Source organism: Silene latifolia, chromosome Y (assembly GCF_048544455.1).
Source record: "Silene latifolia isolate original U9 population chromosome Y, ASM4854445v1, whole genome shotgun sequence".
Taxonomy (NCBI): Eukaryota; Viridiplantae; Streptophyta; class Magnoliopsida; order Caryophyllales; family Caryophyllaceae; genus Silene; species Silene latifolia.
Window position 1 is genome coordinate 468,114,030 of NC_133538.1, and position 27,753 is coordinate 468,141,782.

The 27,753-nt window shown below is 35.9% G+C and overlaps 1 long non-coding RNA gene across 1 annotated transcript; it reads left to right on the top strand.

Annotated features, from left to right (window-relative positions):
* Positions 1-9,161: 9,161 nt before the first annotated feature.
* On the top strand, positions 9,162-9,937 carry LOC141627201 (uncharacterized). Its single transcript, XR_012536754.1, has 2 exons — positions 9,162-9,231; positions 9,733-9,937. It is a non-coding gene; the product is annotated as an uncharacterized LOC141627201 (long non-coding RNA).
* Positions 9,938-27,753: the final 17,816 nt, after the last annotated feature.

Below are 27,753 nucleotides of genomic sequence, written 5' to 3' on the forward strand. Positions count from 1 at the left end.
TAAATGTTTATGTATATAACCAAATGCAAGTGTAAATGTAATGCAAAGTCAAAGGAAAGGATATCTTACAAATGGTGGTTTGAGGGAGGACTCCACCAAACTCATCCCTTGTTGCCATGGCTATTGATGTTGTCCATGTTGCTCAATGCTCTCAATAACCGGTCAAAGGCTTGAGCACAATCCTCAAATAAGCAAAGATATAACCATGGCCACTTTAAAATACAATAGAGCCAATCCTCCACAAGGGGCTTTTCATTGAAATTTCTCCCCTTCACCTTGGCCTTTTTATCATAGCCTTTTTGGCTCTCCAAATTAGCAAGATTAAAATTCTTGTCATTGGGAGGCTTCCATTCTCTCCCTTCTCCTTCAAATATGTCGATAGCATTTGGATTTATCAATCATTCAAGAGTAGAAGGAGAATTCTTATAACAATGATGATGATGTAGCTTTGGAATTGAGATTGTGGGTGCCAAGTCTCCACAAGTAAGCTCATTTTCAATTTTGTTCTTGAGCTTTTCTACCAAGTACCCTTTATATGATGATTTGACTTTTTGGAGAATATCCACCATATCATCTCCAACAATCATAGGTTCCATGGTGGGTGCAAAAAGGTCTTCATGGTCAATAGGAAATAGATACTCATCTTCCTCATGGAAGCATACCTCAAACTTCTCAAGGATGGGGTCTTCAAGTGAGGCAATATCACAACTCCATTCCTCTTCTTCATTCCATGAGTCCTTGAAAGACACATATTCCGCATAAGCTTCTTCCATAAGCTTGTCATCATTGTTATCTCCATATGAATCATAAATGGGGGCTTCACTCCTCCTCATTAACTCTTTCTCTAATACCTCAATGTTCACATCAAAAGTCACACCCTCATACTCAAAAAGGCTAAGAGTATTTGGCTTACTCAACCTCACATCTTCCTCATCAAATACCACACTTTCGTACTCACAAGAGCTCAAGGAGATTAGCTCTTCCCACTTCACATCTTCTTCATCAAAGGTCATTGCCTCAAATTCATATTCATGTTCAATGCTCAAGGATTGGTGTAGAGTGTTTGTTTGGGTTGTTTCTTAGGTTGCTTTCATTTGGGCAATTCGAATTGCCAACTCCTCACCATGGGTAACAATGCTTTGGAGAACATTGTTCCTATTTTGGCTCTCCTCTAGAATTTGTTTGAAGAAATTTTGTTGGCCTCCCATCATTTGGAGAGCCATATCTTGAATGTCAAAGTTGGGCTCATCTTTTTGTTGTGGGTGGGTGTGAAAGTGGTCATATTGTGGCATTTCGAATTGGTTGTAAAATGAGTTTTGGGTGGATGGTTGTTGTTGATATTGGGTGTGGTGATTTTGGTGGGAAAAATTGGGGTAGTAGTTAGGATTTTCATTGTATGAGTAGTAAGGTAGGTTTGTGTTGACTTGCTCCTCAAACTTCCCATACCCATAGTCATACTCAAAAGATCCACCACATACTCTATATGTCAAGTCTTGAGCCATCATAGCTAAAACAAGGAAACAACTACAACCAAGAAAACTACACAAAAACGGTAAGTACGAACCTTGAGGAACAAGTTCCTCAAGGTTAAAGCACAACTAAAATAGAAAAACAAACTAGAACTTAATCACATAACACCGTCCCCGACAACGGCGCTATTTTTGACGTGAGCGTGTCGTTGTACACCCAATCAGAACATATTTATAATACTCAACAAACAACTAGTTAGTGGTAAATCGAGGTCGATCCATGGAACGGTGTGATTTGGGTTCTAAGTCTATCTATCTTAATTTATGCTAGTGTCACAATTTGTTTGGGTTTGTAGTTGTGTCTAAACTAATGCAAGCGATAAAATAAAACAAGCAATAAAGCAAAAAAGGGTGTAAACAAGTAATTAAAGGTGCTAGGATATCATGGGTTCATAGGGGATTCATGGGAGTTGATCATACAAACATGTTCACAAAGTTGCAAGCAATTAATGTTGTAAAGGAACTGAGTTGGTTTATGTCTTACGGTTCTTAGGAAGAGTTGGGTCCCGGAGCCGAATCGATTAGATTGTACAACACCTACAAGTCAACTTACTTTCCTCCTAATCACTTTTATGCATGGTCTAACAAGACTCGAGTTAGTTTATATCTTACAAGTCAAGTTGAATAGATAAGAGATGGTTATAAATGCAAGGATTCATAGGCTTAGCATTTCATCAAACATAACATGTGCATAGGTTGACATCACAACAAGCAAGCAATTTAATTATGAAAACATATTAAATTAAGCATGATTAATCCCCATGTTGGTTTCCCCTAATTACCCATTAATTCTAGCTAAAGAAAACCACTCACTCATTATTATGGAAAACATGTCATTAATGGTGTCAATCATTACAACAAGTATGAGCATGATAAGAGCTTAAGGAAATAAACAATAAAGAGTAAAGAGTAAAGGAATTATACCAAACTTGAGATGATCCAAATAATAAAGCAAAGAATAAAAGAAGAGAACTTGATTGATTGATGAAGAGTTGTCAATTCTCCAATAATAACCCAATAATCTTCAATTACCCAAAAGTAATAAACTTGAACAATAATTAAGGAGAGATTAATGTGAAATTTTGTGGAAAGATTAAAGGATAATCTATTCTAATCTACTCCTAATCTAATCTAAGGAAATTTGATTTAATCTAAGAAAACTTGGTTCTAATCTAAGGGAACTTGGTTTTAGAGAGCATTACAAATGGGGTATATATAGTAGTATATCATTAGGTTAAGTAAGGGTAAATTAGTAAATAACAATGCTAATTGTGGAGTAGGGAAATGCTCCTCTCAAAGAAAGATGCTAGTCTCCTTTTTGCTAGTCTTTCAGAATTATGCGCATCTCGAGTGGAACAAGGAAGAGGACGTTTTGCACTGTGAAAGAATCCGAGCGGATTGTGGGTGGGACGCCTGATCAGAGGTGGGGAGACGAGCGGATCAAGCACGGGACGCTCGGATCTCAAAGCAGTGTTCTTCTTCATTCTTGTATGTCAAACAATCCGAGCGTCTTTGAAGGGGAGATGCTCGTCCTGCAGGAGACGAGCGAATTGGGTCTCGGGACGCTCGTCCTGGCGGACAATTTCTCTATTTGAGCTCGAATTGTAAAACGGACGTCATTTTCTCATCCGGACTCCTATTAGAGTGATTCAAAAGCCTAAATCACTTGGTTTTTCGACGCCGTTTCATCTATCATACTTACAGAGCCAAAGGAGCAATCCATGGTTTTGTTTCGAGCAATTTCTTTTTCCAATGACTTCCTTCTCGTCATCCTTGCTTTTAACCCTATGGTCCTTCTATATACTCTTTATTCCTACATCCCTGATCACCATTCTTGCTTCCTCTTCATACTAGTCCATCTAATATCATCAAAAAACTTCTAAATATGCATGGGAGATGGTAATTTCCGCCTAATTGTCTTCTTTCCTACAAAACATACGAAATGTACTAGGAAAGCAAAATAGGAAGCATTTGACGGATAAAATGACTATGGAATGTTATATTAGTATGCAAAATGGGCTCAATTATGGGACTAAATGTGTGCAGTTAGGAGTCACATCAAGTACTTATTTTCATGTTTAGTTGTTTTGGGATGGGTTATTATGGTTGTATAGTTAATATTCTAGTGTAAAGGTGAGAGATTTGGAATTTAATAACCGTAATGTTCAGGAATGAGTTACTTACTGGAGTTTAGAGTATGTCACAATGGACTCTAATGCATTAATTTTATTGCACAAGCGTGATGGTGCAATTATTTGTCATTGTGTGATAAAAATAATTTATAGATGCTGAATTATCATGATTGTTCTCTATTATTTTAGTTAGTATTATTTGTATATTTGATTTTCTAAAGTTGATTTTATGGTGAGATGGAAGTATTGATAATCTGACGAAACTTAGAAAATTACTAGTAGAATTAGTGGTGTATTTTAGCAATGAAGCTAAGAATAAAGGATTATATAAAAAGAAGAAAATCTTGTACAGAGTTTTCCTTGGTGGAGTATATATATATATATATATATATATATATATATATATATATATATATATATATATATATATATATATATATAGGTTCGTAAGTCCCTCATTTTGGTTGAGTCCCTAAGTCCTATTCTCAGCCACACATTTTTTTAGTGTAACTCTACTATATTATGACTGTAACTTTATTCATTTAATGACTTTTGAGTGTAACTTTAACTTGTAAAGTGTAACTTCAACCGTTTCAACCCATTTTATTCACAAAAATTTCAATTTATGTTATAAAAATGTAATTTTTAATAAATAAACTAGGTAGTATCCGGCGCTTCGCGCGGCCTGTTTTAATATTTTATGATTATAACTGAAGAAAAATTATATAATTCATATATAACCTTCAATATTTTCGCTTATAAATTTTTTTTTCTCAAATTTAATATTTTTAGGTTTAACTTCAATGTTTTAAAACAACATACATAAGAGTTTTAATTAAAACAAAATAAGTAATAATTAATTATGCATGATCAACGTTTTATAAATAAATTTGTAACTGGTGAAATATCATATTAATCAAAATAAAATTTATTCGAATAATACAACAATCAACAATAAGTTCTCAAATTATCTCATTTTACAATACTTTATGTCTCAAATCAATTAATATTTATTCAAAATGATGGAACATAATTTTATGTAATTTTTAATTTTTTATGTATAACATATGACATTTATCTATCAAACATATGGAGTCCAAACTCAACTTATTCAAATGTTTTGATTGTGTCTTGCATGTAACATGAGTCAAACATATCTATGAGAAATTTGCACCTTTTATTTTTTTAAGCAATTATATATAATGATGTTTAAGAGTTTATTACTTGTAAATATAATAGGTAGAACTTTCTCAAATATTATTTTTTGATGTTTTAACCTCAAAGTATTTAAAAGATAACATATAAAATATTTAACTAAAAGTAATACGGAGTATTGGGTTAGTCATAATCAATATTTTATATTTGACTTATACATATTTAATTAAAGATATTAAAGAAAAATATAACGTGTTTTCTACTTTTTGTCGTTTATAATACTATATTACTTAATAATCATTACTTTTGTTTTGATTATTCAAATGCACTCGCGATCACTATATACATACACACTCGTACACATACTCGTTATCACACTATTGAAACCTATCAAAATCTCATATGTATTTAATTTGTCCAATATAATTTTTTTCATTCCTAGACTATAAAAACTTATCTCTTAATAGTTTTTTTAAAAGTTGTGTTTTTAATACATACAATGACTCTTTCAAATATATTTTTGTTAATGGATTTAATAGTCTAAATTTTATAACTTTCTCAAATTGTTTTTTACATAAATATAAAACATTGTGAGACACTCATTTTAATCATCTCTACATATCAAAATAAATATTTCAATAAATATAATGAAAATTATACTCAATTGAAAGCATTTTTCACAATGAATGTAATTATTTACATTTTAGATTTTTTATCAAAATAAATTTTAGTAAATTTAGAATCAAATCGTCGTAATTATTAAATTTAATTTTATAATAAAATTTATTAAATTATATTTCCTCCGTACCACACCAATGGTAACATGGTAAAAAATGGGATATTTAAGAAAAGAGAGTAAAAGTAGGGGCAAAGATGGAAAGTAAAGTGAATATAAAGGATTAAATTATTGGGTTGGTGAGTGGGCCACAAGTGGTCATTGTGTAAATATAAGGAGAATATAAGGGTATTATTGTAAAAAAAACAGCCTATTTATAGTATGTTATCATTGGTGTGGTACGGCCTTATTAGGTAAGTGTAACCATTGGTCTGGTACGGAGGGAGTAATTAATATTTTGCTGTGATTTATACAGCATTTATATGTTTGTATTTAATTTCAGCTGTAATTAATATGTGTATTTATGGATGAGTTGACACGTGGCGCATCTACAATGTTTCAACCAGTTATATATATATATATATATATATATATATATATATATATATATATATATATATATATATATATATATATATATATATATATTTGAATTTATGTAATATTAGGAGTGTAACTTTACTACCTTACAAGTGTAATTTTAGTCGTTTTAGGTGTAACTTTAGTCGTGTGGTGGTTTCTATGCATAAATTTGAATTTATATACTTTTACGAGTGTAACTTTACCCCTTTCAAGTGTAATTTTAGTCGTTGAAATTGTAACTTTAGTTATATATTGATTTTATGTACAAATTAGAATTATTATACATTACTATTGTAATGTTAATCCTTTCAAGTGTAACTTTTGTTTTACAAGAATGTAACTTTAGTCAATAGAGATGTAATTTTATTGTTCTACGAGTGTAACTGGAGTACTTGAATTTGTAACTCCAGTCCTTGAATTTGTAACTCCAGTCATTGAATTTGTAACTTTAATCGCGAAAGTGTAACTATAACTCTTCTTTTATGAACCACCACCACTATCATCTTATCACCTCCTACCCCAACCACCACAGGACCACCACCTCCAAACCGCAACAACCAAAAACAACCCCAATTACTTATTATTTCAGATTTGAACAAAAAAAAAGGACGGGCAGACCAACCACGCACTAAAACACCACAACCACCACCATTATCACCCACACAGCCAATAAAAAAAAAAAAACTGAAAAAACCCACCACGGCAACACCATCAACAACCCCAAAGAATTCACTCATCAACAACCAACAACCACCATTAATTTTTTCAGATCTGAAAAAAAAGAGAGAAAGGAGAAGTCGGCGGGTTAGCTGCATTTGGGGACGACGGCGTTGGCTGAATTTGTGGACGTTGGCAGCATGGAAAGGGTGGCGGCGTTGGCTTAGATCTGGAGAAAACAAAAAAAGGAGGCGGCAGGGTGAGGAGGCGGCGCGGTAGAGGAGGATAGGCGGCTGGTTGGCGGCTGCGAGGTGATGGTGGCAGTGGTAGTTGTGGTGGTCGTGGTAGGCGAGAGGAGAGGAGAGGAGGTGGTGGTTGGGGAGATTTAGGGTTTGTTTAGGGAGAGAATATAAGGAGGAGAGAGAAGCATGAGGAGTAGTTGTGAGAGGTAGTGAGTGAAATGAGAGAAATGAGGGTTTATATAGGATCACTCTCAGCCACATATTTTAATTTAATCCTAACCTTTCATTCCCTTATTTTGATCTAATCTTGGCCCTTCATCTTTGTCATCCAAAGGCTTAAACTAGGACTTATGGACTCAACCTAAAAGGTAGGACTTACATGATCCTATCTCTCTCTATATATATATGTATATATATATACATATATATATGTATATATATATATCCCTAAGTTCTCATCTCTACCATTAGATCATACAAAATTAATGGTTGAGATTAAAATAAAAAAACACTCAACAAACATGCAATTAATGCTTTGTCTCTAGTAAATTCAATTTCCAATTTATCTAATCAATTACTTTCTCTTTCTTATCAATTAATTTATTAAATTAATCTGATTTATTTATATTTCAAATATCAAAATATAAGATGTAAAAAACGAAATTTCATACCCGCGTAAAATAAAAGCGGGTTTTTAAAATACCCCGTAAATCTTCATTCGGACTCTGATTACGGCGAAACAAAAGTGTAAATTTATTATTTTTTCGAGCCCAACACAGTGGTAATGTTTTCTTATACAATTGAATTTTTAAATTTTGAGTACTGCTAATTTTCCGGAAGTTCCAACATAAAATGACACTGTGAGGGATTAAAGTTACACTCGTAAAACACTATATCTTAATTGAAGTAACAACATATTCACTTGAAGTTACACCTTTTTTACTTGAAACTAAATAATTAATTACTCACTAATTAAAATACACGAAAGTTACGCTCATAAAAGACTAAAGTTTCACCCGTAAAAGGCTAGAGTTACACCCGTAAAAGACTAAAGTTACACTCATAAATTACTAAAATTATATAAACTTATGCTAAAATTACAAATATTCGAAATAATATGCGACAAAATCAATTTGTAGTATAAAATTACACTATTAAGTATTAAAGTTACACTCGTAAAATACTAAAGTTACACTCGTAAAACGCTATATCTTAATTGAAGTTACACCATATTCACTTGAGGTTACACCCTTTTTACTTGTAACTAAATAATTAATTACTCATTAATTAAATTATACTAAAGTTACATTCATAAAAAACTAAAGTTGCACTTATAAAAAAGTTACGCTTATAAAAAAATTAAAGTTAGTCATAAAGGACAAAAGTTACACCATCAAGAACAAAAGTTATACTCATATAACATTAAAGTTACATAAACTTGTCCAAAAACTACATAAATTCAAATTAATATATTCAAAATCACGCTATCAAGTACTAACGTTACACTCGTAGAAGACTAAAGTTACACTCATAAAAGACTAGATTTATACTCGTAAATCACTAAAATTACATATATATATATATAATAAATAAAAATTTCTTCATCTCTTCATCCATCAATCTAAATCTCACATTTTCATCGTCAATTTATTACGCCAAAGACTCAACTAGATCTTCATCGTCAATGTAAACCGCCAAATACTCATCATCATCTTCATCATCATCATCTTCATCATCATCATTATCATCATCATCATCATTGTAATACTACGGATTTTCTTAAGTGACTACTCGACCGAGTAGAGCCTACTCGGCCGAGTAGTGCTGTTGGTATGGTGTGTTTCGGTTCTGCAGAGGAATACGCGGCCGGTATAGTGGATACTCGACCGAGTAGAGGATACTCGGCCGAGTATACACTTTACTCGACCGAGTATCCGGTCTGGCGAGGCGTATTTTGACGGTTTGATTAGGGAATGTTTAAGGTTATTTTTATATCCCGCGTCAGTTTCTAAAACCTCATTTCAAACTTCATCATTTCTACGTTTACCCTAATCACTCACTAATCACTTCCTAATCATTCCATAGCAACGTTGTGTGTGTAATCTTCGTGGTTCTTGCGTATAATTCCTCATTCTACTGTTGGTAAGTTCTATCTCTATGTTATTTGTATTCTTTGGGGTTACTGTATACATATATGGAATTGTGAATATGGGGGATTGTGCAATGTGTAATTGTGTTATGTGATTATTGTTTAGGAGAAGACTTCGTAGAGGAGCCTTTCTGATTGTCCGAGTTTCATTCTACTGTTGATTGCTAAGGTAGGGTTTCCCTACCCAGTTTACTGTTCATTGTTAAGACATGTTGTTTTATAAATATTGTTATCTGCTGATCATCGGAGTATGAGTGTTGTGGTGACGGTGTTGATGTGGGGATGTTGTGACGGCTGTAATGTTGTGTGATTGTGATTGTGGTGGAGTCACTTGTGGGAGTGGCTTCACACCCTAGTTCTCCCTCCGTGGAACCCGCCACGGGAGGGGATGTGCACATTAAGGGACAGGGATTGTTAGTCGCTCGTTGATGAGCTGGACAAGGTGGGAGCGGCTGCGGTCACCCACTGGCAGCGAGGATTACCTGTTGTGATGGGTAATCTGGCAGGGCTACACACTTTGGTGTGTAGTCGGTTACTGTGTGAGATCGACAGACTGGGGTTGGAGGACGATCAGCTAGTATCTCGTTTGTCTGTCTTATATTGATTGAGTAATACTGACCCCGTTGTTGTTTGTGGAATCTGCGGTGATCCATTCGGGGATGGTGAGCAGGCTTGACAGGTATTGCTAGTGGTGAGCTTGGGGCAGTCATGGGAGCGTTGTTATCACCTGTCATAGCATCACCGTCCGAGTCTTAGTTTTGATTTCATTAGTTGTCAGACATTGAAGTTGTATTTGTTGAATCAGTTTTTGGATTTTGGTGGATGTAAACTTTAACCCTTTATGGCATTTAATAAATGTGCTCAGTTCAGACGCTTTTGATATGTACTAACCTCGGGAAAGCGAGATGGTAACACACTTTCATGGTAGGGTGGTCCTGGTAAGGCACATTGGTATGAGGGGGTGTTACAAAGTGGTATCAGAGCCGAAGATTCCGGCACCTAAAACAATGAATCTAATGAACTTAGGGAGTCTAAATAAATGAACCCGAGGAGAGTTGTTTGGAGCTACCGCAAATACTCGGGAGACGTCCCGGAGTCGCAACTTGGCCCTCATTAACTCGAGCCGGTCACATGGGGAAGTGTGATGAGAGTTGTGTCTTGTATGTGCATGTTGGTGAAGGTTCCTGTTGATGATAATTGATGGCTGAGGAATGTATATGTGGGATTTGTAGTTGGTGATTTGAGAAATAGTTGAGGGGACGGGTTTATAAACTTTTGGTGTATCGGATTAAACTTGTGCATGATTTGTATGATTATATGTTTATAACATGGCATTCAGTTCCTGTTGATACATGTCTGATGGGGGAAATAGAAAGCATGATTGGGGACTTTTACTGTTTAAACCCGTCTACAGTATGGCTCGGCCGAGCAGGGCAGGTACTCGACCGAGTAGGGAGTACTCGGACGAGCAACCAAGCACTCGACCGAGTATTTTTTGGCAGTGAGTAGAAATGGTTACTGTATGTGTTTACTCGACCGAGTAATAATGTATACTTGACCGAGTAGTGACTACTCGGCCGAGTATTGTTTTTACTCGACTGAGTGTTATTTCTGGGGTTTTGACATTAGCTACTGGAGTCGAATTCTCGACCGAGTATCTAGGATACTCGACCGAGTAGTCGTTACTCGACCGAGTATTGTAGTATACTCGGCCGAGTGTTCCTTTGGCGGAAGAGTGTTACATTTTGAGCCATAGGCTTTTGTGCTTACGTTCCCTTGTTTCTTATCAGCTCAAAATGCCGCCCAAAAGAACCCCCACACAGATCCAAGCTTCTGAGATGACTCTTGATGAGGTTGCTCACATGATTGAGCAACAAGTGGCTCTCCTTGAAGCTCTCCGAAATGTGGGAAAGGGAATGAGAAGCCGATGGATGCTACTCAGTTCAGCATCATCATTGCTCGCTTCAACCCTCCCACATATGAAGGGGTAGGTGAACCAAAGCTACTCGAGAAGTGGCACCGTGAGATTGAAGTTCTCATGGAAATGGTTAAGTGCCCCGAAGACATGATCGTCGAGCAGGTAGTGTACTACCTGAGAGGTGAAGCTGCAGTGTGGTGGCAAAACGTCAAGGAAGATGCTAGAGCTTATTACCAGGCTGAGGGTCTGGGAGCTATTCCTTGGTCCGGGTTGAAGAGCGCTATGAGAGAATAGTTTGTACCGGAGCATATCCGACACAAGATGAGATCCGAGTTTGATTCCTTCACCATGACTGAGGAGATGACAATCACTGACTACTATCACCAGTTTATGGAGCTATCTCGTTATGTTGACGACATGCAGCTAGGACCGTGGGTTTAGCTCTCCGTTTTGAGAGGGGTTTATCTGCCAAGATTGTGAGTCGTATGCCAGCTTAGGTTGCTACTGACCTTAAGGAAGTGTACCTGAGAGCGGGCCAAGCTGAGAGAATGGTGGATCTCTCAAGAGAGATTGATGAGAAGACTGCTGCTGAAAAGAGGAAAGCTGACAGTGGAAGCAACTGTCAGTCGGCCAACAAGAAAGGGAACTTCAATCATGCAAAGGCTTTTTCTGGTGGAGCTTGTTTCTCGGGGGGATCTCATGGCTGGGGAAAGAATGGAGATCGGAGTGTGAGTGATAACTCTAACCTTACATGCTTCAAATACGGTGGTGTAGGCCACAGGAGACGGGAATGCACAAGTTACAGGCCCGGTACTGGTTCAGGAGCTCGGCAAGGGAATTTCTCTCAGGGGCCAACTCAAAGCTTTGCTAGTAACCGACCGGGAGGATCATGGGGCAACAGAGGTGAACATGGCTACCAGGGCAGTTATAACCGCAGTGGTGGTGGGTCATATCAACGTCAGAACAACAACATCACCCAGGGTGGAGGACAGAAAAACAGTGGGAAGCTTTTCATGATGGACAAACAGGAAGCACAGGATGATGGTCATGTAGTTACCGGTACCTTTCTCGTTCATAATGTACCATCCTTTGTTTTGTTTGATTTAGGGGCTACACACTCTTTTGTGTCTAAGGGTCATGCCATGTCAATGGGTTTGAGTAAGTTTGAGGTTGTAAAAGATGATGTGTTCATACCTTTAGGGGAGTCGGTGTCATGTCTCAAGTTGTATAAGGGTGTGTCTATGGTGGTTGGAGGGGTAGATTTACCGATAGATCTGTTAGAGTTTCCTATGGATGGGTTTGAGGTGATTGTTGGGATGGATTAGTTGGGTAAGTATGATGCCAGGATAGATTGTCGGCAAAAGAGAGTGTCTTTAAAGGGGCCTAAGGGTGTTAGGGTGTCTTATAGAGGGTTTGTGGTGAAACCTAAGTGTAAGTTCATAGCTGTGATGACTTTAAAGTCATGTTTGAGGAAGTAGTGCCCCTTGATTCTCTGTCATGTGAGGGATGACCGAGTAGAGCCACCGACAGCTTCTGAGATACCTGTGGTGAGATAGTTCGAAGATGTCTTTCCTGAGGAGATACCGAGTTTGCCTCCCAAGAGGGATGTTGATTTCAGCGTGGAGCTTAAACCGGGAACAGGTCCAATATCCAAAGCACCTTACCGTATGGCACCTAAGGAGTTAGCAGAGTTGAAAAAGCAGATACATGAGTTGCTAGGCAAGGGTTATATCAGGCCTAGTGTATCACCGTGGGGAGCCCCAGTTCTTTTTGTAAAGAAGAAAGATGGGAGTATGAGACTGTGCATCGATTACCGAGAGCTGAATCGTGTCACAGTGAAGAACAAGTATCCTTTACCTAGGATTGATGACCTGTTTGATCAGCTAAGTGGAGCACGTGTGTTTTCCAAGATTGATCTGAGGTCAGGCTATCATCAGCTGAGGATATCAGATGGGAATATTCCTAAGACCGCGTTTCGATCTCGATATGGTCACTATGAGGACGTCGTGATGCCTTTTGGGTTGACCAATGCACCATCAGCTTTCATGGATTTGATGAACCAGATCTTTACACCGTTCTTGGACAGGTTCGTGGTTGTCTTCATCGATGATATCTTAGTCTATTCTAAGACTAAGGAAGAGCATAAGGAGCACTTGAGGATAGTCTTGCAGACTCTGAGAGAGAATCAACTTTATGCCAAGCTATCTAAGTGCGAGTTCTGGTTGGAGGAAGTGGCTTTTCTAGGCCATGTGATATCTAAGAAGGGGGTATCTGTGGATCCTAGTAAGATTGAGGCCGTAACCAAGTGGGAATCACCGAAGAATGTTGCTGAGATTCGGAGTTTCTTAGGCCTTGCTGGTTACTACAGGAGATTCTTGAAAGATTTCTCTACCATAGCACGGCCCATGATGTCTTTGATGAGGAAAGAGACCAGATTTGTTTGGGACGAGAGTTGTGAGACGGCGTTTCAGACCTTAAAGGAACGCTTGACCACAACTCCTATCCTAGCTTTGCCAGAGGGATGTGAGAACTTTGAGGTATATACCGATGCTTCAAAGAACGGTCTTGGTTGTGTTTTGATGCAGGCAGGGAAAGTCATCGCTTATGCTTCGAGGCAGCTGAAGCCATATGAGGAGAACTTACCTACTCTTGACCTGGAGCTGAGTGCAGTTGTTTTCGCTCTTAATATTTGGAGGCACTATCTTTATGGTGCAACTTTTAAGGTGTTTTCTGATGATAAGAGCTTAAAGTATATCTACACTCAGAAGGAGCTTAACATGCGACAGAGATGGTTGATGGAGCTTATCGGAGACTATGACATGGAGATCATCTACCACGAGGGTAAGGCTAATGTTGTTGCAGATGCTCTGAGTAGGAAGAGCGTTCACTCGCTATGTACAACCATGTCCTTGCTAAAGCTGAGGGATGAAATGTCCAAGATGGGGATCTGTATGTTAAGAAAGGGGAATACCATCGGGGATTTGACGATCGAGCCAGAGTTGTATGAGAACATCAAGAGTAAGCAGTAGCTTGACCCTAAGATTCAAGAGTGGAAGTCAAGAGTAGAGCGTGGGACGGTTTCCAGGTTTTCTATCCATACAGATGGGAGTGTTCGTTTTGATGGGAGATGGTGTGTTCCTGAGGATGCGGGGTGAGGAGAGTGATCTTGACGGAGGCTCACCGTACTCCTTATTCAGTTCACCCGGTGGTGACAAGCTTTACAAAGATCTTAAGAAGACTTTCTGGTGGCCAAACATGAAGAAAGATGTAGCGATTTTGTGGCGGATGTTTGACATGTCAAAGGGTCAAGGGTGAACAAAGGAGACCACAAGGTAAGATACAATCTTTGGAAGTACCTGAGTGGAAGTGGGAGTCGATCTCTATGGACTTTATTGTGGGGTTGCCTAGGTCACAACAAGGTAACAACATGATCTGGGTGATTGTTGATCGGTTAACCAAGTCAGCTCACTTTGTTCCTATGAAAGATACTTGGTCTAAGTTGCAGCTGGCACTGGGTTACAGGAGGCATGTGGTTCGGTTGCATGGAATACCTAAAGATATCGTTTCTGATCGTGATGCGAGGTTCATATCCAAGTTTTGGCAAGAACTACAGGAGTTGATGGGTACAACCTTGAAGATGAGTACAGCCTTTCATCCAGCAACTGATGGTCAGATGGAACGAACCATCAAGACCTTAGAGGACATGTTGAGGGCATGTGTTATGGAGTTTGGGGGCACTGGGAAGACAGCTTGATCTCGATCGAGTTTTCATACAACAACAGATTTATCATACGAGCATCGGGATGACACATTTTGAGGCTTTGTATGGCCGGAAGTGCCGAAGTCCAGTTTGTTGGGATGATAGTTCGAGACAAAGTGGTTTTAGGGCCACAAACTGTACAGGATATGGTTGAGCAAGTCCAGTTAATTCGGCAAAAGATGAGAGCTGCTCAAGATCGTCAGAAGAGCTATGCCGATTTACACCGCAGGGACATTGAGTTCGCAGTAGGTGACAAGGTCCTTTTGAAAGTGTCACCTATGCGAGGTGTGATGAGATTTGGGAAGAGAGGTAAGCTAAGCCAAAAGTTCATAGGTCCTTATGAGATTTTGGACCGTATAGGCGAGGTAGCCTACAGATTAGCCTTGCCACCAGCTTTGGACAGAGTCCACAATGTTTTTCATGTTTCTCAGCTTCAGAAATATGTGAGTGATCCATCGCATATCCTTGAGATGGAGAACATCGAGCTTGATGAATCCTTGTCCTACGCCGAGATTCCTAAAGAGATTCTTGATCGCAAGTTTCGTAAGACAAGAAATGGTGAGACGGTCTTACTCAAGGTCCTTTGGTCTAATCATAATGTGGAAGAGGCCACATGGGAACCCGAGGAAGCCATACGAGAACGTTTTCCTAGTCTTTTTGATCAGGTATGTTTGGTTACGGGGACGTAAACGTTGTCTTTTTAGGGGGGTAGGAGATGGTCGCGGTTGTGTTTTGTCTTATTTTGAGTCGAGTTAGTGAGTTTTGTGGTGTCTTGTGTGGTTCTTTGGCGTTGGTAAATGCTTGTTAGTGTAGTCTTTTTGTGTTATGTAGTGTCTTGTTTTGAGGTGGAGTGTGAACTTTGGGACGAAGTTCTTTTTAAGGGGGGAAGACTGTAATACTACGGATTTTCTTAAGTGACTACTCGACCGAGTAGAGCCTACTTGGCCGAGTAGTGCTGTTGGTATGGCGTGTTTCGGTTCTGCCGAGGAATACTCGGCCGAGTATAGTGGATACTCGACCGAGTAGAGGATACTCAGCCGAGTATACACTTTACTCGACCGAGTACCCGGTCTGGCGAGGCGTATTTTGACGGTTTGATTAGGGAATGTTTAAGGTTATTTTTATATCCCGCGTCAGTTTCTAAAACCTTATTTCAAACTTCATCATTTCTACGTTTACCCTAATCACTCCCTAATCACTTCCTAATCATTCCGTAGCATCGTTGTGTGTATAATCTTCGTGGTTCTTGCGTATAATTCCTCATTCTACTGTTGGTAAGTTCTATCTCTATGTTATTTGTATTCTTTGGGGTTACAGCATACATATATGGAATTGGGAATATGGGGGATTGTGCAATGTGTAATTGTGTTATGTGATTATTGTATAGGAGAAGACTTCGTAGAGGAGCCTTTCTGATTGTCTGAGTTTCATTCTACGGTTGATTGCTAAGGTAGGGTTTCCCTACTCAGTTTACTGTTCATTGTTAAGATATGTTGTTTTATAAAGATTGTTATCTGCTGATCATCGGAGTATGAGTGTTGTGGTGACGGTGTTGATGTGGGGATGTTGTGACGGCTGTAATGTTATGTGATTGTGATTGTGGTGGAGTCACTTACGGCAGTGGCTTCACACCCTAGTTCGCCCTCCGTGGAACCCGCCACGGGAGGGGATGTGCACATTAAGGGATAGGGATTATTAGTCGCTCGTTGATGAGCTGGACTAGGTGGGAGCGGCTGCGGTCACCCATCGCGCGAGGATTACCTGTTGCGATGGGTAATGCGGTGGCTACACACTTTGGTGTGTAGTCGGTTCCATGTGTGAGATCAAGACCGGGGTTGGAGGATGATCGCCTAGTATCTCGTTTGTCTGTCTTATATTGATTATCGACCCCGTTGTTGTTTGTGGAATCTGCAGTGATCCATTCGGGATTGTGAGCAGCTTTGTGTATTACTAGTGGTGAGCTTGGGGCAGTCATGGGAGCGTTGTCATCACCAGTCATAGCATCACCGTCCGAGTCTTAGTTTTGATTTCATTAGTTGTCAGACATTGAAGTTGTATTTGTTGAATCAGTTTTTGGATTTTGGTGGATGTAAACTTTAACCCTTTATGGCATTTAATAAATGTGCTCAGTTCAAACGCTTTTGATATGTACTAACCTCGGGAAACCGAGATGGTAACACACTTTCATGGTAGGGTGGTCCTGGTAAGGCACCTTGGTATGAGGGGGTGTTACAATCATCTTCATCATCATCATCATCATCATCTCCATCTTCATAAAACAACTTTAATTTATTGTTAAAAAACGTACTTATATTCAACAAAAAAATAATTATACAAACTACTATATTTTGGATTAATAATATCATCCATTATCCAAAAACACTAAGTTGCACAATTAAATTATTCCAAATACATAACCAACATTTCTAACAAAATTCAACAAAAATTTCACAAGAAACAAATACACAAACGACAATATTTCGAGCACAACCGAGCAGTACTGGATATTTTGAAAACTAAATGGTATATGAAAATATTACCATTGCAACGGCCTCGAAAAAATAATAAAATTAGGCTTTTGTTTCGCCTTAATCGGAGTCCGAATGAAGATATGCGGAGGTTTTTATGAAACCGCTTTTATTTTACGCGGAAATTGTGAAGATGATAAAATGGGAGAGAAGAAGAGGAGAAATAGTGTGAGTTGATAAAAAAAAATCAGATTTTTGTAATATGATTTGATGAGAGGGAGAATAAAATTATATGAAAAGAAATTAATTAGTGTATGAGAAATTGGGGTATGGGAGACAAGGAATTAATTATACATAAGGAGTGTGTTTTTCTCTTTTAATCTTAAGCATCCATTTTATAAGATCTAATGGTTTACATTAGGACTTATGGACTCAACATAAAACATAGGACTTACATGATCCTATATATATATATATATATATGTATATGTATATATATATATATATGTATATATATATATATATATATATATATATATATATATATGTATATATATATATATGTATATATATATATATATATATATATATATATATATATATATATATATATATATATATATATGAGCATTGGATTGAGTGGCATACAAGCACTTAGTTTAAAGGATATGACCAAGAGTTCGCATATTTATGTGATATGTGATAATTGTCATCTGTTTATTTGAGTTGTCTGGTGCAAATTTAATTTGGGTGTATTGTTTTATTTTATATATAATCGCTTTATTTTATTACATTGTTTGTGAGACGGGTTGAATTATGAGATGGATACACCTTATGTAATAGAATGGTACGAGGCCTGTTTGATGATGGTAATTTTAGGTTGGTCCGCATTGAAGAGCGTTTGGTACGAATCAATTAAGGAGAGGTTTATTCATTACGAATGATAAGATTTTTAAGGGTTAAGGCGTTTGGATGAAATCAAATTATGGCAAGATGTTGAGTGAATAAGTTAGTACAATACACGTGTTTTGTATTATGGGAGGAAATTGTGAAGGTTACTCTTTGTCCTCTATCTGGTCAGTTTGAAGTTCAATATTATGATATTGGTAATTGTATAAGTGAGTCATATGATATAAAATTCTTATTAGCTAGTTATTAATTGTTACATTAACAATGTTATTGGCGTAAATCGGTTGTTTCTACGTCTGACTCGAACTTCGGGGACGAAGTTCATTTTTAAGGGGGAGGAGATGTAACATCCGACCTTCTTTGTACTTTGTTTCGTAAAACAGTGTATGCATATAGGTTAGTGATGTATCACTTTTATATATACTTTTATAACTCCTTTCGTACCATTTTATATACCGTTTTCGTGCCTTTATATCGTTTATATGCCCTATTTCAGTAAATTGTCGATACTGCCGCTATTTTATGTTTTAATGCAGAAATGACGCATTACAAGGATAATCAAGCTAAGATGATCATAACGGAGATGGCATAGTGGAATACACGGAGCATGGCATGAGGAACGAGGTAGCATGAAGGCTAGAAGTGAAGAAACGAACAAATCAGTCTGTGAAGCTGGTTCCTCGATCGAGTCCCCTGAGGCTCGATCCAGTAATCGTCCTCGATCGAGTCCACCCAGGCTCGATCGAGGAACCTCTCTGGCAGATTTATTTCCGGATTTTCCTAAAACAGTTATCTTTTATTATAAATTCTAAACTCGTACGTTACTATTAGGTTATGCTTTATTTTGCTTAGAACGGCTGAATACTGACTAGCTTTAATCTTTCCTTGTTACTACGGTAATAATCTTTCTTCAATAATTATTCATTCAAGTTTATGTTATTCAATTATTGTTCTTATTTCATGTTTTCAATCATGTCTTCAATTATCATTATTGTTGTTGTTACTTTAGTTATGAGTAGTTAAATCCCTCATCTAGGATGAAGGGGATCTAGGTTAATTAGAAAAGGGAAAATTGATTAATTGCTAGAGAAATCATATAAGTTATCGTTTTGATTGTTGTTCTTCTTATAGTTAATTAACTTAGGCCTGAGTTGTTAATTAGTGTAGTGAATTAATGCTTTCACCGACAGGGTTAGAATTAATATAGGCTGCGATAATCAAATAGATTGTATCTAATTATAGCGATTGCATGTTAGAATCGATCTAAAGGACATAAATAGAATCAACCGAGCTTTTGACCTTGGATAACTTGATAGATATGAAGGAAATGTATATTCATATACATTTTAACATACTCATATATGTCTAAAATAATTTGTCATAAAATTAAAACGGATTTTATGCATGCAAACAATAATATAAAAGGAGGAGAAATCATGTCCTTACATTGTAGATTTCGGCTATTAGGGCACAAGAGAGATCACCTTTCTCTTCTTGTTCTTGAGCTTTTCCTTTATGGATGAACAAGATCTAAGTACAAGATCTCTCCCCAAGCTTTATACCCAAGGCTTAACACTTAATCTAATTAATATTATAAGTACTAGTATAATATTAATGTAGTGAAAATTGAACCAAAATTATTTTGGTTTTAAGCTCCTAAAACCGTGTAGAGGAGAAGGAATTTTGGGAGTATTTTATCTCTCTAAAACTCTCTTATTTTAGATAAGTTGTTGAATGAATGAATGAATCACCTTACATTATAGTCTAAGAGGCAAATTAAGGGGAAAAACAATTAGTTTTTCCCTCTTAAAAAACCGGACCAAGGGTGAGTGGGAGGGGAGCCAATGCATGCATACATTTGTCTTCACAATGTTTAGTAGGCTTGCATGGCTACTAAAGCATGTAATGATTGTGTTTACCACTTAATAAAACAACCACAATATTAGCTTAAAACCTCCTCTTATTTTCGGCACATATGTTAATATGGTATCCATATTATTTTTGTCAATTGTCAATATGTCACATGTCATATGTGATATAAATTTGTTATGTATTTTTAACATATTAAAAATCAACGTATTAATAAAAATACGTCACATACAAAAATCGACTTAGTAATATCATAATTACTTGTGCCAAAATATTTTACCAATTTATAAATCACAAAAGATTGTATTTATAATAAATCATTCAATTCCGATTGTTTCTTTAAACAATAATTTCATCCGAGTAATGATACAATTCAATTACTCAGACCGTATCTCATTTAATCACATTTCAATTTGATACGTAAATTTTACTTCCAAAATCGTCCGTCAATTTTCAAGTAATTTAATTAACTCGCAACATTATACGATTAATTAAATAATCAATTAAGAGTATTGCCCTTTAGGTATGACCTAGGGGGTCAACTGATCACCACCGTCACACGACAGTAATGTCAAACTCTAGTCAGCCAATCATTACCGATATATGTTGACCAGTTGACAGTAACAATATTACTTCCCACTTGTATTCTTAAAATGAGATTTAATAATGATATTTAAATCATGTGATCGCACTATTGTTGAGGACACATTTCCCAACAATCTCCCACTTGTCCTCGACAAGTGTGCGTCACCAATTCTCTTGTCCTATTACTATCTCCCACTCAATGCAAGGTGTCTTTCGGGTCGTACTTGCAAGTGATCATATCGAGAGTGGTTTTCTCGATCTGGAGAATAACTGATTGACCGGATTTATCCACTCTGGATACCTTCCGAGCGTGGCCACGCATTTACAGTTCATTACTCCTCGAGTGGCCCTGAGATATTGTTATAACCCTGACAAGGGGATGGACAATTCCTATCGCACTCATTCCCTTCGACTAGCCACAGCCATCATAACCCAAAATATGCCCATTTGACCCCATTTACGAAGGTCGTAGTAACACAAATCAAAGTTAATCAAACTGTGCCATCTTAGGTGAATAGTCTTTAGTCAAAAGAATCAACTCATTAGAATACTATAGCAGCTCTCGCCACGACCAGGCTATATAAATTTGCGTAACTCTATAAGCGGTCATTAGGCCCGACAAAAATTCCTAACAGATCGCCTATGTGATCGACTAGTCATCTCACATGACTCTATGGCATTTGAACTTGCCATCAATCGCATCACACTCTAGTCACTTCGAGACGTCACCTCATACAAGTGACTATGGGCGAATACAATGTTAATCCGTGTTCACTTTAACGGGGTTCAATTGTCACTACAACCCGTTTGGATGTAACAAAGTATAAAAGGAGTTTTTAAAGAAAAACTCGAACGACAAATGCGATTATCACATATGAATAGTCAATGCCTGATTACTATTCCATATTCTATAATCTAATTTGATCTTGCATGTAGTTGTTCATTTCAATTCAATTGAAATGACATGACTCATCATGTTTAGCCTATGAGAAGGCTTTGGTTAGTAGGTTTTATCAACTTCTTGTACCTTACTCAACCTTACTACATATTCGTTTTCCTTTGTAATGTATACATTTGCATCACAACACTTTATGAGTACGTGCCGAGATCCAATCAAGACATAGGCCCTCTTAGCCTAAGAATAGCTCCCACTGTTTTCACAGTGTGCGGGACTCATCCTCTTGCACATCTCATGATTGCAAGTGTACTCAATTTCCGTTATATATATATATCTCTCATTGTTCTTTATTGCCTAGAACGATTCTAGAAAATCTACTTCTTAATTATCATAGCCACAATGGTATCTTAACCATCCTAATGTGTTTTGATTATGGTTTTGTCGGAAACCATGCGCAACCTCAATTGTCAATTGTCACTTGTGTAACACCCTTACACAAAATTGCATCATAAACACTTTGCTTTACTTCCTTAATGCTTCTGCAAGCACTTAAGGGCAATCTTTATATACTAGGTAAAGATTACTTAAATTCGATTTTGAAAACAATTCATCATACTCAAAGTATATGAAGTGTTATACATCATTACTCATTTAATTGATCCGGCAGCGGAAGCAAATGGAATCAATCAAATATGTTCGATTTAATTGAACTAGTCATGAATCTTATCAACATAAGACATCTTACTGACGCTAATATCATGTGGATTTATCTTCATAAATCCGGATATTCAAGATGTATTATAATACTCCAAAAGTCTTAAATCATTCTCGATGATCAATATGTCATCCACATATCGGACTAATTAAAATTTCCGTAACTCCCACTAAACTTCATGTATAAACACAACTTCTCGACATATCGAGAAATGTTTTATCACATGATCCAAAAATGTTGATTCCAACTCATTGATGTCCTACTTAAGACCCTCTCTTAAGTTTCACATTATCTTAGGATTGCAAGAATCTTCAAAACTCAAGACATGTATTGAATACATTCCTTCTTATCTTAGGATTGCAAGAATCTTCAAAACTCAAGACATGTATTGAATACATTCCTTCTTATCTCAGGATTGCAAGAATCTTCAAAACTCAAGACATGTATTGAATACATTCCTTCTAATTGAAGAAGTGGGTTTTAGATTTACTTGCTATGTATTTCATAACCTCATAATGAAACACAATCCCTAAGAAGATCCAAATAGATTTAAGCATTTCAATTAGTGCAAAACCCTTTGCATCCAATCAAACTTTGAAATTTGTCTTTATTAGTGCAAAACCCTTTGCAACTAATCAAGCCTTTTTATTTTGGATTTTCATGGCTCTAAGCCTTATATTGAGTTGTGACTTAAACACTCTTATGTAAGTCATATGTTCATTACTTTCTAGAAGTAATCAATTTGAATCAAACGATTTCTTTGTAAGTTATAAGCTCTATGAATCCATCATTTTTAACAAGTGATGAATTTTAACCTCCTAGGTTTTGAAGAAACAATGTCTGACACAAAACGTCTCATGTAGCCAAGAAAGACCAGTTTCTTGCGACATAACATCTTGTGGCTCTTTGAATAATTTCTCCCACTCTGTCTTCAAAAATAAACTTGTATTTTAGAAAGACAGCTTCATGAGCCGCAAACCCGTCGTACTCGTGATAATTGAAAAGGGAAGAATGAGCATTTGTTTCTTGTGAAAACTTACAAACATGGTACCCTTACCATTTCATATCTCATATGATTCGTATTAGTGGAAAAATAATTTAGACAAAAATGATAAAAACCCCAAAAGGATCAAGTAACTCAAAGTAACTTGATTGAAATCCAAACCATATCGAATAGCGTTTGATTTCTTATCCATCCACACATTATTTCATAATGCGTGCTAAGAGAGATTAACTTGTGATACTATATCACATTTCTTTTGGCTTATATCAAAGTCTTCACTTTGATAATCCCATCACGACTAAATCGTGATTCCTTGAACTCTTGAACTTCTTCAAAGATTTCTTTATTTACCTTATTAAGTGAACATATTAGTGTCAACTTAAATCGTTGGTAAAAGATAATGATCAACCTATTTTGGATCGATGATATACAACCTCGATCACCTTTTCAACCAAAAGGCACGAGACATCTTGCTTTGAATACAAGATACGCATATACCATTAACAATCTAATGGTTTCAAGAGTACTCGATAACTCCTTGCGTTCATCATTCCAAAATTTAAGGTTTAATCTTGGGTTACCAGTTTAAATCTTACATCATCTACATGATATATCATTCTAGTTTGGTTTAGAATATAATCACCTTGATAATGGGCTAGCCATACATCAAATCGTGGTGTATAAGGTCACAAAAGTGAAAACCTCTTTTGTATCTTAACAAGTTTATATTCTTATTTAGAGTTTATGCACTTAATAGTCACAATTAAGTACAACTTTAAATCCAAAAACTAGATTGAGTACACAATTACTCTATCTCTCAACATTATTGTTGCTAGTCGTCATATTCTAATCATCTTATGTGTCGAATACAATGATGAAAACCTCCATTGGTTTCTAATGTTGACGAAGTGGTACTAGCAAAAATTTATGTTTAGTCAAATAAACATTTAAAGAAGAAGGTCCCATTAGATGTCCCACAACTAACTTGTTGATTCTTCAATATTATGGGGTAGTTTCCTTTCTCGTGTCCAACATTTGTGACAATGGAAACTTTAACGGTCGGGATTGATAGGTTTAGTATCGTCATTCTCAACAACTTTACTTTTAACATTACCTTGTATCAATTCCATTATAATCTTTACTTCTTGAACCTCGTCCTCATCTTAACAGGTTAAGAGAATGCTCCCACTCATTTCAATGAGTCTTTGCTTTGAGAAGCAAAATTGAATTCATGAAGAACACTCTTCATTTGTTCGTTTTAGTCTTAAAAACTTTCATTGAGGTGGTTGCGTTATTTTGGTCAATTACGAATTCTTGACAAAACTAATTACCAAAATAATTTATCGCTTCAAGGTACTTAATTCAATTAAGTATATGAATAACAATCCATTGTAAGTAGAAGTGTTAGTCAAGAATCAAAAACCTGTTTGATAATGAATAACTTTAATCTATACTCTTTACAAGAGATCCTTAGCAATGGTTCATACGAGGTCTTTAGAAGAAAATTCATATTTTGTCTTTAGTTACGATGTTTTAATGGAGTTTTGAATCAAAATCGAAATGATATCGTATATGAATTGTGGTAAAGAAATAGAACAATATGATAACGGAATAGTGGAAAACAAAACATTCATCGTCATATTAATACTTGTAAACAAGTATAGCATTTACATAGTGACCTCTACCCAACTATGATAAATGATTCCAAGATCCAAATTCATATTAACTTGGGCACGGGGGAGCCGATGAAACCCTTATCAATATAACTCGGTGGATTAACTCTTTAATCGATTCTACTTTTAGAACTCTCGGTCGATAAATTTACTCTAATATTTATCTATAGCCCAAAACACATCAACAAGGGCACGGGGTAGCCGATGAAACCCTTATCAATTACTTTTGTTGAGTTCAATCCAAATTTCGAATAAATGTGTCCATTATCCAAACCCACATTAACTTAGGCACGGGGTAGCCGATGAAACCCTCATCAACATGAATTCGGTGGATTAACATTTATCACCCACTTCCCCTACGTAACAAGGTTTGTACCTCGGGGTAGCCGAGTGCACTCCCTCGCGAAATAGGTTTTCATGGTTTCTACTATTTGGTAAGGCTATGTCTCAATTAGTTGTTTTAGCGAGAGGTCATGTCAATTTATTATCTATCACGTTTTAAGTGAACTAAAGCGGTGAACTACGATAATTCGAATTGACACGGTCGATAAACTCGATAAAATAACAATGCATGTTTAGTTATGGCGATTTAGCGATGCATGTGACATAAAATAAAATGCAAGCATAAAAGTAAATAAATCCTAGTATGGCCTTTCCTAAAATAGAAAAACTATTAATCTATTACATATTCGGAAACCAACTCCATTGGTCCCTTGAACTTCGGTTGTGGCACACATCTCGAGGTAACACCGTCTTTATGTATCGCCATTCTTGAAGTAATCCGTCTTTTGGAACTCCGGAATGAATAAAATTACATAATAAATTACATAATTTCCTATTATACATTTGTAACTAAAATAAAATAAATCTATTAAATTACAAAACGGTGATACGAGATCACAATAAAAATACAACCGAATCGATATTCCCATATATTTAGGAAATACCAATTAAAATCTAAGGCCATACTAAGTAAAATTACATAATTCAAAATTACATAAATTAAAATTATGACAATCATAAAGAAAAATGCAGCATTATAATATGTATGAACATGCTCAATTTTTATGCTAAACCGCCTTTTAATTAGCCAATATCGTATATTACTCGGTTTTTACGGATTTGCGTGATTTCAACATTTTATAATCACAAAAATGCATAAACTCATATTTATGCATAAGTTAATTACCCTAACCTCTTAGGACTCAAAATATAGTCTCCACTAGTAATTTGACCATAATTAACTTTTATTTACAAAATTGTTCATAAATGGACCAAAATTACAAAAATAAGCTATTAAACTTCAAATAAATCCAAAAATTTCAAATAAATTCAAAATTCAAAATTTAAATTCATGAACATTCTGGAAAAAATCCATGACACTCATAATGTTCAAAATCTTAGGTTAAAAATTTGAAATTTTTTAGGAAAAACAATGTCGGTTTATCGATTTTAATAAAATAATCATAAAAACATGGAAAAATTATTTTCATTAACTTTTCAATTTTAGATCTGAAAAATATAATAAAATGCAACATTAGACGTTTTTCCTAAGTCATAGATTATGTTTTATTAATTTTCCACTAATAATGTCACTATTTATGCTATTTTTCTTTAAAAATTCATAAATCATGCAAAAGACTTCTTTATAGCCAATTATTTTACACACATCTTGTAAAATTGCATGTGACAACATATTAATTTTCTATGACCAGATTCGAAATTTAACTCATATTAACCTATTTTTCACTTAAATCCGAATTTAATAATGAAAAAATCATTTTTCGAGCATAACAAGTCCAAAAATTATGAAAATTTACAGGTTATCTCAAAATAATATATGTGACAACATATCCAAAAACCAAGTGAAAATTCGAAGTATAGCTAATTTTAGACCAAAAATGACATTTTTACTCATAAAATCACATTTAAATGCCATTATTGTAAAATATGAACAATAAAAATCCGAAAAATTAACCAAAATATCCTAAAACATTTTAGGACCAGAAATATTAACATGCATGTAATAATTTCGTGATATATCATAATAACACAAATTTTACAAGTTTTATTTTGTTATTCATATAACTCGGAAAAACTTTTAACCAATTTGCATGCAAACAACCGTGGCTCAAGATACCGATTGAAGGAAATGTATATTCATATACATTTTAACATACTCATATATGTCTAAAATAATTTGTCATAAAATTAAAACGGATTTTATGCATGCAAACAATAATATAAAAGGAGGAGAAATCATGTCCTTACATTGTAGATTTCGGCTATTAGGGCACAAGAGAGATCACCTTTCTCTTCTTGTTCTTGAGCTTTTCCTTTATGGATGAACAAGATCTAAGTACAAGATCTCTCCCCAAGCTTTATACCCAAGGCTTAACACTTAATCTAATTAATATTATAAGTACTAGTATAATATTAATGTAGTGAAAATTGAACCAAAATTATTTTGGTTTTAAGCTCCTAAAACCGTGTAGAGGAGAAGGAATTTTGGGAGTATTTTATCTCTCTAAAACTCTCTTATTTTAGATAAGTTGTTGAATGAATGAATGAATCACCTTACATTATAGTCTAAGAGGCAAATTAAGGGGAAAAACAATTAGTTTTTCCCTCTTAAAAAACCGGACCAAGGGTGAGTGGGAGGGGAGCCAATGCATGCATACATTTGTCTTCACAATGTTTAGTAGGCTTGCATGGCTACTAAAGCATGTAATGATTGTGTTTACCACTTAATAAAACAACCACAATATTAGCTTAAAACCTCCTCTTATTTTCGGCACATATGTTAATATGGTATCCATATTATTTTTGTCAATTGTCAATATGTCACATGTCATATGTGATATAAATTTGTTATGTATTTTTAACATATTAA